This window comes from Ambystoma mexicanum, chromosome 2q (assembly GCF_040938575.1).
Source record: "Ambystoma mexicanum isolate Mex_15411 chromosome 2q, UKY_AmexF1_1, whole genome shotgun sequence".
Taxonomy (NCBI): Eukaryota; Metazoa; Chordata; class Amphibia; order Caudata; family Ambystomatidae; genus Ambystoma; species Ambystoma mexicanum.
Window position 1 is genome coordinate 883,766,203 of NC_090924.1, and position 15,576 is coordinate 883,781,778.

The 15,576-nt window shown below is 43.1% G+C and overlaps 1 protein-coding gene across 4 annotated transcripts in view; it reads right to left on the reverse strand.

Annotated features, from left to right (window-relative positions):
* Nucleotides 1-15,576, reverse strand: part of MYO3A (myosin IIIA) — a 2,295,212-nt gene that overhangs the window by 246,920 nt on the left and 2,032,716 nt on the right. The gene's annotated exons all lie outside the window — the stretch shown is intronic.

The window sequence follows — 15,576 nt, forward strand, 5'->3', positions numbered from 1 at the left end:
AGGTGCAGGACATTTTGGTTTGGACATCTTGATATGGGACAGACCCTTAGTTTTTGTTTAAGGTAGGCAAATACCTCTTAGGATAGGGATAGCTAGGCATTTCCCAACACCCTTTTATTTTGAAAAAAGGTTTATAGCTAAAACTATGAGCTCTCTGTATCCATGTCTCATTCCTGGTTATTTGCAGTTACCTGGTAAATGGCTTAACTAAAAGGCTGCTATCAAAATCCTGATAGCTGTGATGTGTCAGAAGAAGGATGCAGCCTCTTTAAGAACATTTTTCAACAAGTTTATTAAATAATGTGTAAACCTAACTATCCTTATGGCTATGGGCTACTCCCTACCCAAAAGAATAACTAGCTGGTCAGTCATCTTTTCCAATGTCCAAAAAGAATCTGTCCACCGTCCAAAAAAACAAACACTATCTTACCCTATCACTATTCCAGACAAAATAAAGGGGCAGGAGAATGCCTCCCTTCTCCTGCTTGGTGTTTCCAGCACTTGTCTTTTCAATATGTTCTTTTTCAACAGTTCTTGGTAACTCTTTTTTTCTGAAAACACAATTTTTATTGATTTTCAAGGGGTAATCTCATTGAGATGTACAAATGTATTCATTCAACATACCCAAACATGAGCAAAGCCAAACCCTCCACCCTCCTCACCGCTCCCATTTAGCCATTATTACAGCTGAGAATGCAACAGGGGAATCTGATTGTATGTTCATTCATCAAATTGTGCGCATCGCTCCACATTCTAGGATAAATTCATTAGGTTCAGCGCTCGCAGTCGAACTGGGCAGGATAAACCACTGTATTCAACATTCATATAATCAAGAAATGGGGACCCAATCATCATAAAGTACAGCTCTGCACCTCTGACATTAGTATTACGTTTCTCCATGGCCAGAATATGCCACATCTTGTCCCCCCCCCGCGTTGTTAATCGTTGGGAGTGCAGTTTGCCTCACCTTCCTCAGAATGGTGTGTTTTGCCCCCAACAGAAGGTGTGTGATGAGTTAAATCTTTTTTAGTAAACAAATCCTCCTGGACTGCTTGCACAGGACAAGTCTAAATACTAGTTATCGTATGACAATTCCAAACCATTTAGAACATTTTTAATATTCATTCAATAACATCTCAAACAGCCTTCGTTTTACAATAAAGGTATCAGCAACTAACTGCAAAACAACCACACATACATCTGTACATTTAAAACACATGTTAAAAACCGAAATCACCAACAGTGCACAGGAGCATTTTCCAACGTGTTTGTGAGGAGGGATAGCTCAGGGGAAACACGTTTGTCTTGGAAGCAAGACAACGCAGCGCAACACAGATTTGAATCCCCATCCCGTGCTTAGAAACCAATCTATGGTATGAAGTGCGCTATAAAAGAACAATCTTCCATGGCACCTTTTCCCACAACATAGGCCACTATAAAAACATGTTCATGCTCACTGTGCCATACATGTCCATGCAGGCTGCATGCACCTGTGCATCAAGGGTGAAGCAAACTAAACTTGCTAAGTGCTATCACGTGGCTGGACAGTCTAGCCAGCGCTCACCCCTAAATTTAGCATGGCTGCTAAATTAAAAGGTGAGGGCAGGCGCACACGCCCCCCACACACACACACAAAAACCTGCATACAACACGTCCCATCCACGCATTCACACATCATTCAAACGACTCCTGGCATGCATGCATTCATAAAAACAAAAACACTAACATACACTTAAACATACATACCTATATATATTCACTCGAATATAAAGAAAACAAATTACACTTAGCTTACCTGCAGCCTCGTAGCCACCACACATGCCTGAGCTACCACAGAAGAGGACCGGATGGCCCTCCTCTCCCCAACGTGAAGACAAAGCTCTCCTGTCAATCACCATGCCTATGCGGTCAGCACAATAATGAGAGGTGGTGGGGCCGGATTTAAGAGTCATGCGCTCCCTCTCATTATCTTGCTATGTTTGTTGCAGAACCCAAAAGGTTCCACAAAAAACAAAACATGCTTTGCGGGGGACACGTGCCCTTGCTGAGAGACAGGTGGCCCAGCCCCGTGTAAATAATGAACATGAGGGCACTATGCTGCCTTGCACTCCGGGGGCAGAGAGGCAGTGTGCTCCCTTCGTCCCCCCTTGTGACGGCCCTGGTAATGACTGGTCTTCCATGTATTCTTATCGTACATTTTTGCCTCTGAGGTTCCTCTCTATGTTCTCATTTTTAATGGTGTGGTCATTATCAATCCAGCCTCTTGCTCGTCCTTTTTCTCTTTCATGTTGTATCACATTATCTTCTGACACCCTCTCATTCTCATCTCTATGCTCTTCAATGTTTCTAGGAATGAGCACCACTCTTTCCAGATTCCATTTCCTTCCGTCTGCGTGTATATGTCATTTGTCACTTTGGGTGTTACCCATTTTGGTCTAGTGATCTTGTCTTTATATGACATCTTCCTCTTTACCATGTAAACCTCTCTCCTATCTGTTCTTTTCACTGCTCTGCGATGGTTGCACAAGGTGCTTTGTTTGTCATTGGCATTTTTGACTCTCCAAATAACTGCCTCCATGATTATTTTTGTATTTTCTGGGAAACCACGAAGGAACCAATGTGGGGGCATCCTTTCTGCCCCACATCACGTAGAAAGGATATTTGCCAGAAACTGCATTGGGAGTAGACCTATGCACTAACATTTCTTCCATGCTAGTTCTATCAAATCAACTAGCCACTGCCTCAGGTATAAGGGTTTATTCCCGAGGCAGTGGCTAGTTGATTTGATAGTTTCACAAATCGCCTAACGCTCTCGACTAACCCATTTTCCTGGGGGTGGTACAGCACTGCTTTCAATTTCGTAATGTTGTGTTGCCATAGAAACGTCTCCATCTCTGCTGAGGTGAGCTACATTCCATTATCTGTTATAAACTCTTTGGGCAGGCGTCCTCACATGGCAGGTGTTTTGAGTGCGTGATCAGTGTCTTTGTTTTAACATAGGGCACAGAAATGTATGCCCACATGGGCAAGTAATCCACTACTACAATATCATAGTTGTGCGCTTGCTGCATTTCGTTTAGTGGGTGAATGAAATCTAGTTCTATCTTGTCCCATGCAGCAGGTCATCATATTTCCATGGCTATCACGTGAGTCTGTCTCACTTGACATTTTTGTCGCTATTGGCACATTCATTACAGATCATGAGCCGTGTGTGTTTGTCCGAGTCAATTTTGGGCAACCAGTATGATTAATTTACTCTCTCACTTAGTCATTGTCATTCGTAGGTTACTGGCATGTGCTCTCCCTATTATCACTTTCTTCAACCATTGCAGAGGCACAACTTCGTCATCCCCAAACATTAGTCCCCTTTCCACGTACAGCTCTAATGCTACCTTCCAAAATGGCTCTAAACCCTCTGGTGCTTTCCGTTCTTCAGGCCAACCGGTTTTGTCCACTTCTGTACTTACAGTATGGTTGCGCCGTGCTCCAATTCTTCTGCACAGTACTGTTCACTTCTGTTGAAAAATTCTTCCCCTTCATCTTCTATAGATGCCACTATGCATTCATGCACTCTGTCTCTGAATTATTCCAACCAGAGATGGGCAAAAATGGTAGATGTGTACTTCTTCAGTTTAGCTGCTACATGAGCTAACCTCAGGGTGGACATTCTGTTGCCCACATGCTCAATAAATGGATGAGAGGCTTGTTGCCAGTTACTAGCTAAAATGTTGTTGCCCACACATAGGCTCAGAAGTATTTGGCTGTTCAGGCGTATGCCAATATATTCTTTTCGGTGACCAAATCATTGCACTTTAGATGCAAAGACCTCCACTTATTGTACTCCGCCTTGCCTCTGGGTGAGTGTGGCCACTATCCCATAGTCACTGGCTGTTGCTGTTATTCCATTATGGATGAGGGAGTGCCGACCCACTAGTTCCCGTACCCATTATGGAGGAGTCGGATCAACCCAGTGTAAACACTAAGTGACCCCCCACCTGCTTTCTACAACTGAGGGAGTGCCTCTGGGATGTGTTACACTGACAAAGGGAAATGCCCTATCCCTTTGAAATGTTCTGTCCCCATCATGCATGTCCAATTGAACATGTAAGGACGAGGGAGTTTTGCTTCCCCAGCCTTTGAATGCCTATTGAAGATTCAGGCTAGGGAACTGCACCTCTGAATGTGTCTGGGGCGGTCTCACAGACCTCCCAGCATATTTAGAAAGTCTTGGTTGGTGACATGGTAGTGCTTAGCACCTGCATACATGTGCAGGAACCAGGTAGCGTACATTGCTTCCTGGTTCTTGTTCGTGTGGAGCGCAAGTCGGAGGGCTTCTGTGTTTTCTGGTGGGCTAGCATGCAGCAAGGAGCACAGTCTGGACTGAGACTGAGGGTAAGAATAATTTGTAGTGTGTGTGTGTGTGTGTGTGTGTGTGTGTGTGTGTGTGTGAGAGAGAGAGATTGACTGAATGAGTGTATGATGCATGTGTGGGTGCATGAATGAATGAGCAAGTGTATAGTTTGTGTGTTCACGATTGAAGACTGTGAATGAGCGAGTGAATGGTGTGTGGATATGTGTGCTTGTGTTTGTGCCGGGCCAGGCTGCCCGGCACAACCATTTGGGTTGGTGGTAGACTTTGGGTGGGTATACATCAGCAAAATCAAATATGCCCAGAAAAAAATGCTATGACACATCATTTTGTACTGTGCATCTCTGATAAAGCAAGCATGATAAGTGTTACTACATGGCTATACTGGCATTTTGGTGCAGCCAGTCTAGCTATTTCTTTGGCATGGTACTTTTTTAATGTGCATCTATAATAAAGCAAAGCCAACTAGAGTATGTTCTTACGTGGGAATACTGCCATATATCGGTAGAACCAGAGTGGACATGCTTTCTTATAATGGCATATATTGGTGCAATGAGCATGGAAATGTATGGGCACACCAAGCATGAACATGTTTTTATACTGTCATATATTATAGGAAAAGGCATCATGATGATGCATTTGGGAAACGCTCCTGTGCTCTGTTGGTGACTTACATCTATTGGAGTTTTCCTGCATGGGTTAACCTGCAAAACCAACTTCAAAGTGTTTGGCTTTTTACCCAACCTTTCACTTAAAGTGTGCTGTATTATGCCCCATTTTAACCCATAATTTAAAACATTTTCTGGACACGGACATTTGGGGGTTGCTAGAGGTAGCAGCTGCTGCCCTTCTCGCCCCCTCCCTCTGCGATCCCTGGCACTGTGCTTGCAACCCCTGATCAGTGCCATAAAATGAAAGGAATCACTGAAAGAACAGCGTGCTGTTCATTTATTGTGATAAAAACAGTAGCAGCAAACTCAGAGCCAATGAAGAATCCACTTATGCAGATATAGAAATAAAGCAGCAGCTAAAGCCTGAATAATAATATTGCCATTCATGCTTGCACTGTTAAACTGCTAAAAAAAAAAAAAAAGCAGAATAAATAACCAATATTCAAGTGTTTGATCTTAGGCTGCTGCCATCTTTAGGAACGTGATTATATTGCCGTAGTGCATGTGTTTATCTTGGTTCAGTCATGCTTATTTATTTATTTATTTATTTATTTATTCGCATTTGTTAAGCGCACATCAGACCGAAGGCATCGTGGCGCTGGTTACAGAGTTGCTTACTTAGTTACATACAGTTCAAGTGGATACATTTTTTGCATGTGTGCAAAAGCATTAGGAGTACATGCAATCGTGTTTAGTTGAATAGGGCAGTTTTAAGCTTTTTTCGGAAGGAGAATAGAGATGTATCAGCTCTGAGGTCAGTAGGAAGGGAGTTCCAGAGTTTAGGTGCGAGGAAAGGGAAGCCTATACCTCCTGCTTTGATTCTGTTGATGCGAGGTATTGCTAGTTGGTTCGTATATTGTGCTCTTCTAGGTCTTGTGGATTGGTATCTATTTATCGTGTCTGATAAATAGGAGGGAGCTGTGAGGTTGATACATTTGTGGGTGGTTGTGAGGATTTTGAAGGAGATACGGTCTTTAACTGGGAGCCAATGTGCTGCTATTCTGGCTTGTGTGATGTGTTCTCTTTTGGGTATGCTGAGGGCTGCTCTGAGAGCATTGTTTTGAGTGGTTTGAAGCCTAGATAGGTTTTTTTGGGAGGTTCCGGCTAGGAGCGCATTACAATAATCTAGTTTGGCTCCTATAGTTGCTCGGGCGATGGAGAGGCAGCTATCCTTGGTTAGGAATGGTTTTATTGCATTAATGAGTTTAGTAGTAAGTGCTGAGGCCGAGACTATGGCGCTGACTTGTTTGTCCATGGAAAGTGTTGCGTCTATGTGAACCCCAAGTGTTTTGACTGAGGATAGGACAGGGATGATGCAATTGTCTATGTTGAAATTGATGTACAGTGGGTTGAGTTTGGAGAGGGTCGATTTCTGTCCTAAAATGAGGATTTCGGTCTTGTCCCCGTTCAAGCAGAGGCCGGTGGTAGCCATCCAGGCCTGTATGGTAGAGTAGATTTGCTGTAAGGTAGATGCGTCTTGGAGATAGTTTCCTGTCAGGGGGAGGAGTACCTGTGTGTCGTCGGCGTAGTTTGTGTATGTGATTCCCAGCGCATCAAGTTTGTCAAATAATGGTTTGGTAAAGAGATTATAGAGCGTGGGGGCAGTACAGGAACATTGTGGTACCCACAGTGGATGATGGAGGGTGCAGCATGAGCTGTGTTAGAGAACACTTTCATTGCTCTTCCCTCTAAGAATGATGTTACCCAGGATGCTGCGTCCTTAGAGAAGTGTGCTGCGTGTGTCAAATGGCTGGTAAGAGTGGTGTGGTCTACCAAGTCAAACGCCGCTGAAAGGTCAAGGAGGAGGAGGGCAGGCTTGCCTTTGTCTAAGATGTTGGTAATTTCGTTTTTTAAGTCTAGAAGGGCGGTTTCAGTACCGTGTCCCTTGCGGAACCCGGATTGTCTTTTACCTAGGATTGCATTCTGTTCCAGGTATAGTTGAATCTGTTTATGGGCGGCCTTGTCAAGTAATTTCAGGAGGAAGGGGACTGTGGTTATGCTTCTTGTGTTTTCATATTTGAAAGTAGTTTGCTCAGGTCCGGTGAGAACATTTGCACGTTCACTAATTTTCATCAGTATTCTATTTACACATCTGTGTAGTTAAATTGAGAGAACGATTCAAGTTCTACATTTAACCCCTGCTAGAAATCTCCTGCGAGGGTGCTCACTCTTCCTCCTGAAAGGCGGCTGCAGAACAACAGCAGAGGATGTGGCAGGGGGAACTGTACACCCATCTCATCCTTGTGAGAATTAGTGAACGGGGGTCAGTCTACAATTGCAAGGCATACTGCTCAAATCAGGGCTTTATTTGCAAAACGTGTTTGCAGAGAATGTGCATATTGGAACATCATGCAAAAAGTCATGTTCGGTACAAGAACAATTTTTGGGAAATTAACCCTTGCATTGAGCAGCTGTTCTGCAGACCGAAAGAGAGCAGATCTTCGACTGGTTATCCCAAATTAGAGCGCAAAACGAAGCTTGCATAAGAGAAGGGGCTCTGCATCGATTCCAGGTCGATCTACCGAAGTTCACTCTGAACTAGAGAAGGAGCCAAGTATCCTGAAACACTGAAGCAGATTTGTGGAACCGCCAGAGATGCACTGGAAGGTTTGGCACCCTGAGTCCGCTGCTGTCCTGTCAGACCCCTTCTTTTGCTATCGATCCTGAAGGCCTGCTAGGGCGGTTCGACCCTTTGGAGGAGTGGGAACTACTCCTGGCACCAACTGATCTCCTTAGAGCCTTCTCGGAAGTGTTCCAGGGCTGTCCAGTGACCTGACCAGCTCTACCGCAGGACATCGTATAGGAGTGCCACTGTCCGAGTTGCGACTGAAGACTTGGAGAATCATTAGCTTGTGGTTCTGTGCCCTCTCCCACAAATCCTACTTCCTCTGGGTCACTAACAAAGAGAGTGTACCACACTGTGACTCTTTGTGATTTCTACGCCACTGCATTGTGGTGGCAGTCACTCTAGGTGCTTTGCCTACCTGCCCTCCTGTGTCCTGAATCCTGCTCCATGGGAATTTTCTTCCTCGTGAGCAGGGAAAAGGCTACTGTCCCATCACAGCCGATGGTCCTGTCCCTCACCTGATGAAATCCAGATTGCCAAGAAACTGCAGAGCTCAACTAATCTGGCAAAGTTTAGTCTGATCTATGCCGAGGGGCGGTGAGTGCTTACTTCACTTACCGCACTTACCGGTGGCCCCTGGCACAACCGATACAATTTTACGCACGAGAATCCCTTAAAAGATCCTCATTTGGCTGGGCTGGCCTGCGTTCCCTAGCTATTCCTGAACATCGAAAGCCACTCTAACTGCAAGGGTAGACCCTCCTTGAATAAAGGGACATCATTCTTCATCACCTCAAGCCCCTTCCTGAACTGCTGCGCCCCCCTGAAGAGGTACCACTTTTGCTCTAGATCAGAACCACACATTGTAAACAGACTACTATAATTTTGAGCGCAATCCTCCAAACGTAGTAGGGTTGGACTGCTTAAGTTAGGGTTTGGATTCTGAAGATCACCCAATGCAATGCATGTGTTAATCCCCCTTCTCCTACAGGTTGCGGATGTGCATCCCCCATATTGCATTAGGCTGAAATCAATTGTATATATGTAATTTAGTGATACGTTTGTGTGGTATTTGTTTTTTTACTGTGGTTATTTGTGTTTGATTCTAAGGCCTATAATACATGTATATGTATTTCTAACATACACCTGTCTAAGTGTATTCTGGGGCTCATTGTGGCCTTCTGATCACTCTCACCCCTCCTGAGACTTAGTCTTGACCGCCGCCAAGCTACCTTGATTGGTCTGGCTTGTCAAGAAGGTTCCCCTGTTCCACTAAACAAGGGTGGCCTCCTAAACCTCTGCCTACCAGGTCAGAGTTTAGAAATCTATATTAACAATGTGTTCTACCAACTATTGTGTAATATGTATACAGCAGGCTATGTCCATAACCTGAGGAGTGTACAATAGGGGCACCCATATACCACCTCAGGGCCTCACTTCTTTTTTTGCCACTACTAGTGTGGTTATTCCTTGTTAGCTCTTCTTCTACCCTTCTTGGAGGAGGAGGCCTGTGTGTGTGTTTAGCCTTTGGTGGGAACACTCGGGTGTCCCCGCCTGGGCTCCAGAGTGTCTGGGCAGGCAGGAAGTGGGGTAGGAGTTTTCCACCCCCCCCCTGTCCTTTGTATGCCAGAGTGCATGAATAGACCCAGCTCCCATTGGGGGTTTGGCTGTCCTGATTGGACATCAGAACACCCCTTTCTGTACATTTCTGAGAGACATTGCGGAGGAGTGTGTACTGGAACTGTGTAGAAGGTGAAGCTCCTTTACTGAAAAGCAAATCGGCCACTGGAAACTGAAGAAACCAAAGAAGAAGACCAAAGATGCCTGCAGACCCTTTGCAAACCTGTGAATCGACCACTGCTGTCCTGACCCCATTTTCTGTGTGACAGATGAACTCCGAAGATCATGACTCCTTCCCTTTAGCTGGTGGGAACAACTACTCCCAAGACAAACTTTGATTTGAGCCATCTCTTATAGTCCTGTGAGTTTCCAGAGCTGAACCCAATACAAGGAGACCTGCCGCCCATTTCGAGCGCATCATTGTGGAAAGGGATAATCCATCCAAATCTTTGCTAAGACTTCAAGGACACTCCAGAGATCCGATCCAACTCATCCAGACCCCCTGATCAGAGTGTGGGATTGCAGGAAGTGAAGAAGATCTACCAGGCGAATTGCGCTCTTTGTTGGTGCTGCAGAAAAGGCCAAAAAACCGCATAGTGACCAAAGAAGACATCCCCCCTGGAGACTGCTGGTGAGAGATCCTGTCCATTGTTCTGCCTTCAATCATCAGACTAAGGAATCTGGAGGTGGGGTCAAGAGCTGCAACATCGGGAAGTATCCACCACTAATGTTTTCTTCTAACCTTAGATACTGTGGGGAAAAAGGTATGGCTTACCTTAGTCCAGAAAGTCCCTCCATAATGTTTGAGTGCATGTAGAGGTGTCCAGGACAACCCCCTCTTACTTCTAACGCAAGCAGCCGCTTGTGTCCCTTTAGTGAGTCCTTTCTCATGGTCTCCAACGTTGGTTAAGCCTTCTTGTATCTTCTTTCCTAGAGACTAGAAATTATCCACAGGAACTTTTGACTTCTGCTGCTTTTCAAGACTTTTAGCCTCTCTGAACTGCATTTTAGCAAGTGGTTGCATTTTGGACATTTAAAGACTTGATGTGCAGGGAAACTGCCTCTAGAACCTGAAGTTCTGCTACGATAACACTAACCAGCTGTTTTCCTACCCACAAATCACTAACTTATATGGGCAGACTAAATACGATTACCGTATTACTTTGTGGGTGTGATGAATCATCTTCCAGGGCACCAGTGGTCCAGGGATGAATATCATGTTTAAACCATCAATCAACCCCACACCTCTATTACACCAGAAGGAATCTGAACAAATTGTAATACAAGTGAATTATAAGACATCCTTGTCCAATTTCTGGCAACGTGGATGCAACAGCAGGCTTATCTCCGCTAGGTCATGGATCGTTGGTTACTTGCAACACAGCAAATATACAATTAATACGCAAGGCAGCAGATTTTTGTCTGCTGAGACGCAAGCTCCTTCACTATCCTAAACCCACCGACTTTGTGCGAGTCACCAAGCTGTCTTTTAAGGAAGTTATACTGCCTGAGAGAGGATCTTTCCCAAACTGTCCAGTCAAGGTTATATAAAAATATTTACTACAACAGACAGTTCTAGAGACTACAAAGTACAATCCACCCGCAAAGGAGCACGGAGGCCAGACAGTTTCAAGGAGGAAAGGGATGAACTCTGGATACTAACAGGAGGGTAGTTGGTAAAGTAATCAGTCTTACTGTTCAAGGTTATTTGGTTACAGCACCCAGCAGACAAAGGGTTGTAACTGTCTGATAGGGCCTTCGGAGAATGACCAGGGGGGCAGAACAACAATGTACCTGGTGCTAAAGAAGTTGTTTGTGCTTAACAGTGTTGGGGCAGTTCCAGGGTGCTTCGCAGCCCTTGGGACAGAGTAAGTGGCGAAGACAGCTGTGGGCACCAGGCAGCAGGAAGTTTGGCAAGCAAGGCTGGACGGACGTCTGCAGGCTGTCCAGCGGGGTGGCTCGGGGCCAAGAATAATTGTCTCTGTGCTGGTTGGCGGATCTGGAATGCTGGTCGAGGCTCAGATGGCTCTTGTGACTCGGCGTGATGATAGTCTCTGGTACAGCCGGATGCAGTTCAAGGACTCGACTGTCTCGAAAATGTTCTTAAAAGATAGATGCCAGATGATGCTTGAGTGGCACTCCTCCTAGCTTCTTCACTGGGCTCGTGTCCTTTCAAGGTGGGCGTACCAAAGCTCAGGAGAGTGATTGCAGGCAACAGCCTTGTCCTTTGTCCAGAGACTCTCCGGCACTTCCCAACTAGGAAGCTTGCTTGCAGAACCTAGCAGAGCAGCTGTGTGCTTGCTGGGTACTGGTTCTGGAGCTGCTGGCAGGGTCCTCTGAGTCCTGTATCTCCCGGAGTTCCCTGGGAGATGTTTAGGGGAGGGATTTGGCTAACCTCTTGGAACACCTTGCCTTCCTTCACTGGCAAAAGATGTAAGGTAGACTGTACCTTAAGCCCAGGTCCAATTGAGTCCTTCTTACTCATTTCAATGTCGTCAGATTATCTGCTAAGTGATGGGTTCAACCCTCTTTTAAAGCCAAATGGGCCTGAGTGATTGGTGCAGGGTAAGCTTACCTTAATGATCACATCCTGGGTCCCCACCAACAATCTTCTGTTATGCATGAGGTCAGGACCAGGGTGCTCTGCAACAGTACAGACAATGGGTGACAACATATACGTAGGTCCCACCCATCTTCCTGTCTGTTGTAGATAAAAGTGTCTCTCTAGTTAACTGAGCCCTCTGTGACTCTTGATTGAAGGGCAGATTTCCCTTGAAGTATGTGCTGGGAGCAGACTTCCAGCTTGTTTGACCTGCCCCAAAATGTAACTAATGTGTTTTATTTAAATTCCGTGATTTATGGTTACCCAAGTTGCTCCAATTGGAGGCAGAATTGAGAACCTTTTCAATTAGTGCAAGCAGGAGAACTGTTTTGAGGTCCATCTCCCAGATGTTGGGATTCAATAAAGCCTTTGTTTCCTACACAGTGTTTACTTTTCTATGGAATATTTTGTATTAGGTTGTATCTGAAATTGAGACCTCCTTATCAAATGATCTATGTTATATTGCACTGGCATATGACGATGGTGCCCCTCAACTGTGATGTGTCTGATGTGTGTTCCCCAGGAAAATCATTGTTACACTTCTAACCCCACATGGCATGGAGGGAGCATCTTTTAACAAATCAACTAAGTAAAATAACCTTTTGTCTTGCCAAGTAACATTTTTACTGTATTCATTTTATTTAAAACACTATTGTTTTTGTTTAAATCAGTGATGTGCCTTCCTGCAACCCAACTATTATCAAAATACATTTTACATCACTCCATGTGATATTGGGGGGGTGAAAGGGACATTTGATAACACTTGCTGTGATGTCACTCGCTGTGATGACATTATATTCATGATGAGGTCAAAACATGTCTGGGGTTGCTTGTGGTTGAATGCAGAAGGAATGTGGCCAAGGCGTTATGTTAGAAGTATCCCTTTTACCATGAGCAGTTGCATTAAAACAGTTAAGATACCTGGTGAAATAATACCATTTAGCATTATATTTAGGAATTGTGTTATGATTATTGGCCATGCACATTTCCAGTTTATGAGTGTTACAAATGGTATTCCACCAGATTTTGTTAGAAAGCAAACTAGAGTCTTTCCAGTTAGCAGTGATGCATTTCAAAGCTATACAGATGAATAAATCATAAAGTCTAGCAGAGTCAGATGGGAAATAAGTTGTAATGGCTATACTTCCTAAAAATATGTTAACAAAGGAAAAGGGCACATCAACACAGAAGATACACTTAAGAAGCTTCCAAATTTCCTGCCAAAATTTAACAATATATGAACATTCAAAAAACACATGCATATACGTGGTGGGAGATATGCCACATGACCAACATTTAGCATTATAATTCGGATTAGACTTAGCCAATTTGGCCGGAGTAATGAATGCTCTATGCATGGAGAAATAATAGTGTTGTGAAATATTTGCTGATACCGATATTTGTTTGATTTTAGCAAACAGACGATGCCAAATTTCATCTTCAAACATGAAGCCCAAATCAAGTTCCCATTTCAGACGTATAGGGCAAATCTTAAAAGTTGAGGTGAGCATATTGTATATTTTGGAGGCTCGAACTTCACTAACTATGGTAAGGTGCATTAGTCTAAGAGCATCTGGAGTAAGAATTTCATTGGAAAATTGGGCAAGTGCATCAAGGCAGGAATTAATTAAGTTGTTATGAAATTGAAAGTCCTTCTTAGGAATGTTAAATGTGATAGAGAGTTGCTGGAAGGAGAGGATATACGGGTCATCTATAATGTGTTGGTTGAATCTGATACCTTTTTTAATCCATGTTTTGCGGTTGAGGATCTTATTATTAATTACTATGTTCTTATTATGCCATAATAGTGGGGAAGATGCTTATTGGGGGTTATAGTGTGGGGAAAAAGAAAGGTTTGTAGAGCTGAGTTTAAAGCTTTAATAGGGTCTAAAATCTTTTTAACTGTTTTAATGCAACTGCTCATGGTACATGAATCTACACCCTTATATTTGCATCATTATCCATATTTCCATACTCATATTGAAATTCTAGAACTTAATAATGTTTGAACTGATTAGTTTATTTTGATGAAATAATCCAATATACCCATTCTCCCTCCCCTATCCTCTACCCTCCTGATTCTTATATGTCTCTTGTCTGTCTCCCTGTACGTCTCCCCCCTAATCTCTATATTCACTACATATAAGTCACTCTTTGCAGACTACTGCTACTATTAATTTTATACTACTTGTTATATTAATGCGGTTTATATCTACTATAGTTCATATTATATTTGTAAGTGATTTTAACAAATTATTTAGCTATATAGAAATACTATTACAAGTGACCAGAATCATTTACTATGTCATTTCTTTATGGTTCTTGTTTTATTCAAAGTCTGTAACTTGTCGATATCTGTATCAAACTCAAAATTTAAACAATAAAAATCATTAAAAAAAAAAAAAAAAAAGAAGTATCCATTTTGGGGTGGGAACAAGCCTGATTTGCATATGGCATATGGTCTTTTCCTTTTCTGTAATGGCCAAGAAGCACCCAGACAAAAGGAGGAGAGGTTATGTCGTTTTAAAAAATGAATAACATAACAGACAAGCATGCAACAACGCTTGTGTTCAATGAAGAAGAAGCCAATCGGATTTTGGGACTTATAAAGGATATAGTTAGTACAATACAAACATCCACTATGAAATGGGAGCAGATTCGGAATAAATGTACTCTGAGGAATTATCAAAAATAGTAAAGGGTCTGGACAAAGAAATTGAAGAATTAACTGAGCAATTGTCAACATTTAAGAGCACAGAAGAGTTAAGAAAGATATTGGAGGATGTCAACTCCACCCTAGAGAGTTATAAGAAAGACATTGAACAAAGAAAGGTGAGGAAATTTCGGCACGATACCTTGGACTACTCTCAGGATATTGTTTATACATGGCAGGAGTATTATGGCCAAATGAGAGCATACAAGACTAGGAGACCCACACACAACCCAACACCATCAGGACAGGGCGAAAGTGATCCTAGCAGTGACATACCAAAAAGTGGAGAGGAGGAGAGAAATACTGCACCAGGAGCTAAATCGAGATCAACATCGAATATACACACTTCCCAGGAAGCCACAATATCCGGTGTCCAACAACGAATTCCTTTTTTAGACAGAAGACAACAAGAAGAGGGATAAAGAAACCTAAGATCGCATAACAAGCCGAACAGTTAGTTGTCAATATTTCTACAAAAATTTCATAAAGAATCAATTGGATGTGCTAAATTTAGGATTATCTTTTATTCCAACACAAAATTCGAATCTCCTATAAGAAAAAAACAACCTGCACAGATTGACCAGGAAAATGAGACTAAAGGTCTTTTTTGATAATCAATAACATGGCGATCAAAATGTTTGAAAACCAGATGATTAAAGACCTGGGAAAAGTCAATTTTGCTAAAAAAATAAGTGTTACAACATGCGAAGACATCAAAGTCAGTTAATTAGAGATTTAGCAGATGACCCGTCACTAACTTTGAATCCTGCTGACAAAGGTGGAGCAATTGTCATAATGGACACCAAATTCTATCGTAAGCAAGTTAAATAATTGTTGAATGATGAACACACGTACATTAAGATAGACCGAGACCCCACGAAGGAGGTGGCTAAGATAATAGAAGAGACAATGGGGAAAGCACAAGATTTAGACTGGATATCCCAGAAAACATATATCTTTTTGACAAATGATCATCCGATCACTCCAATATTTTATGATTACCTAAAATACATAAAGATCTTAGGAATCCGCCAT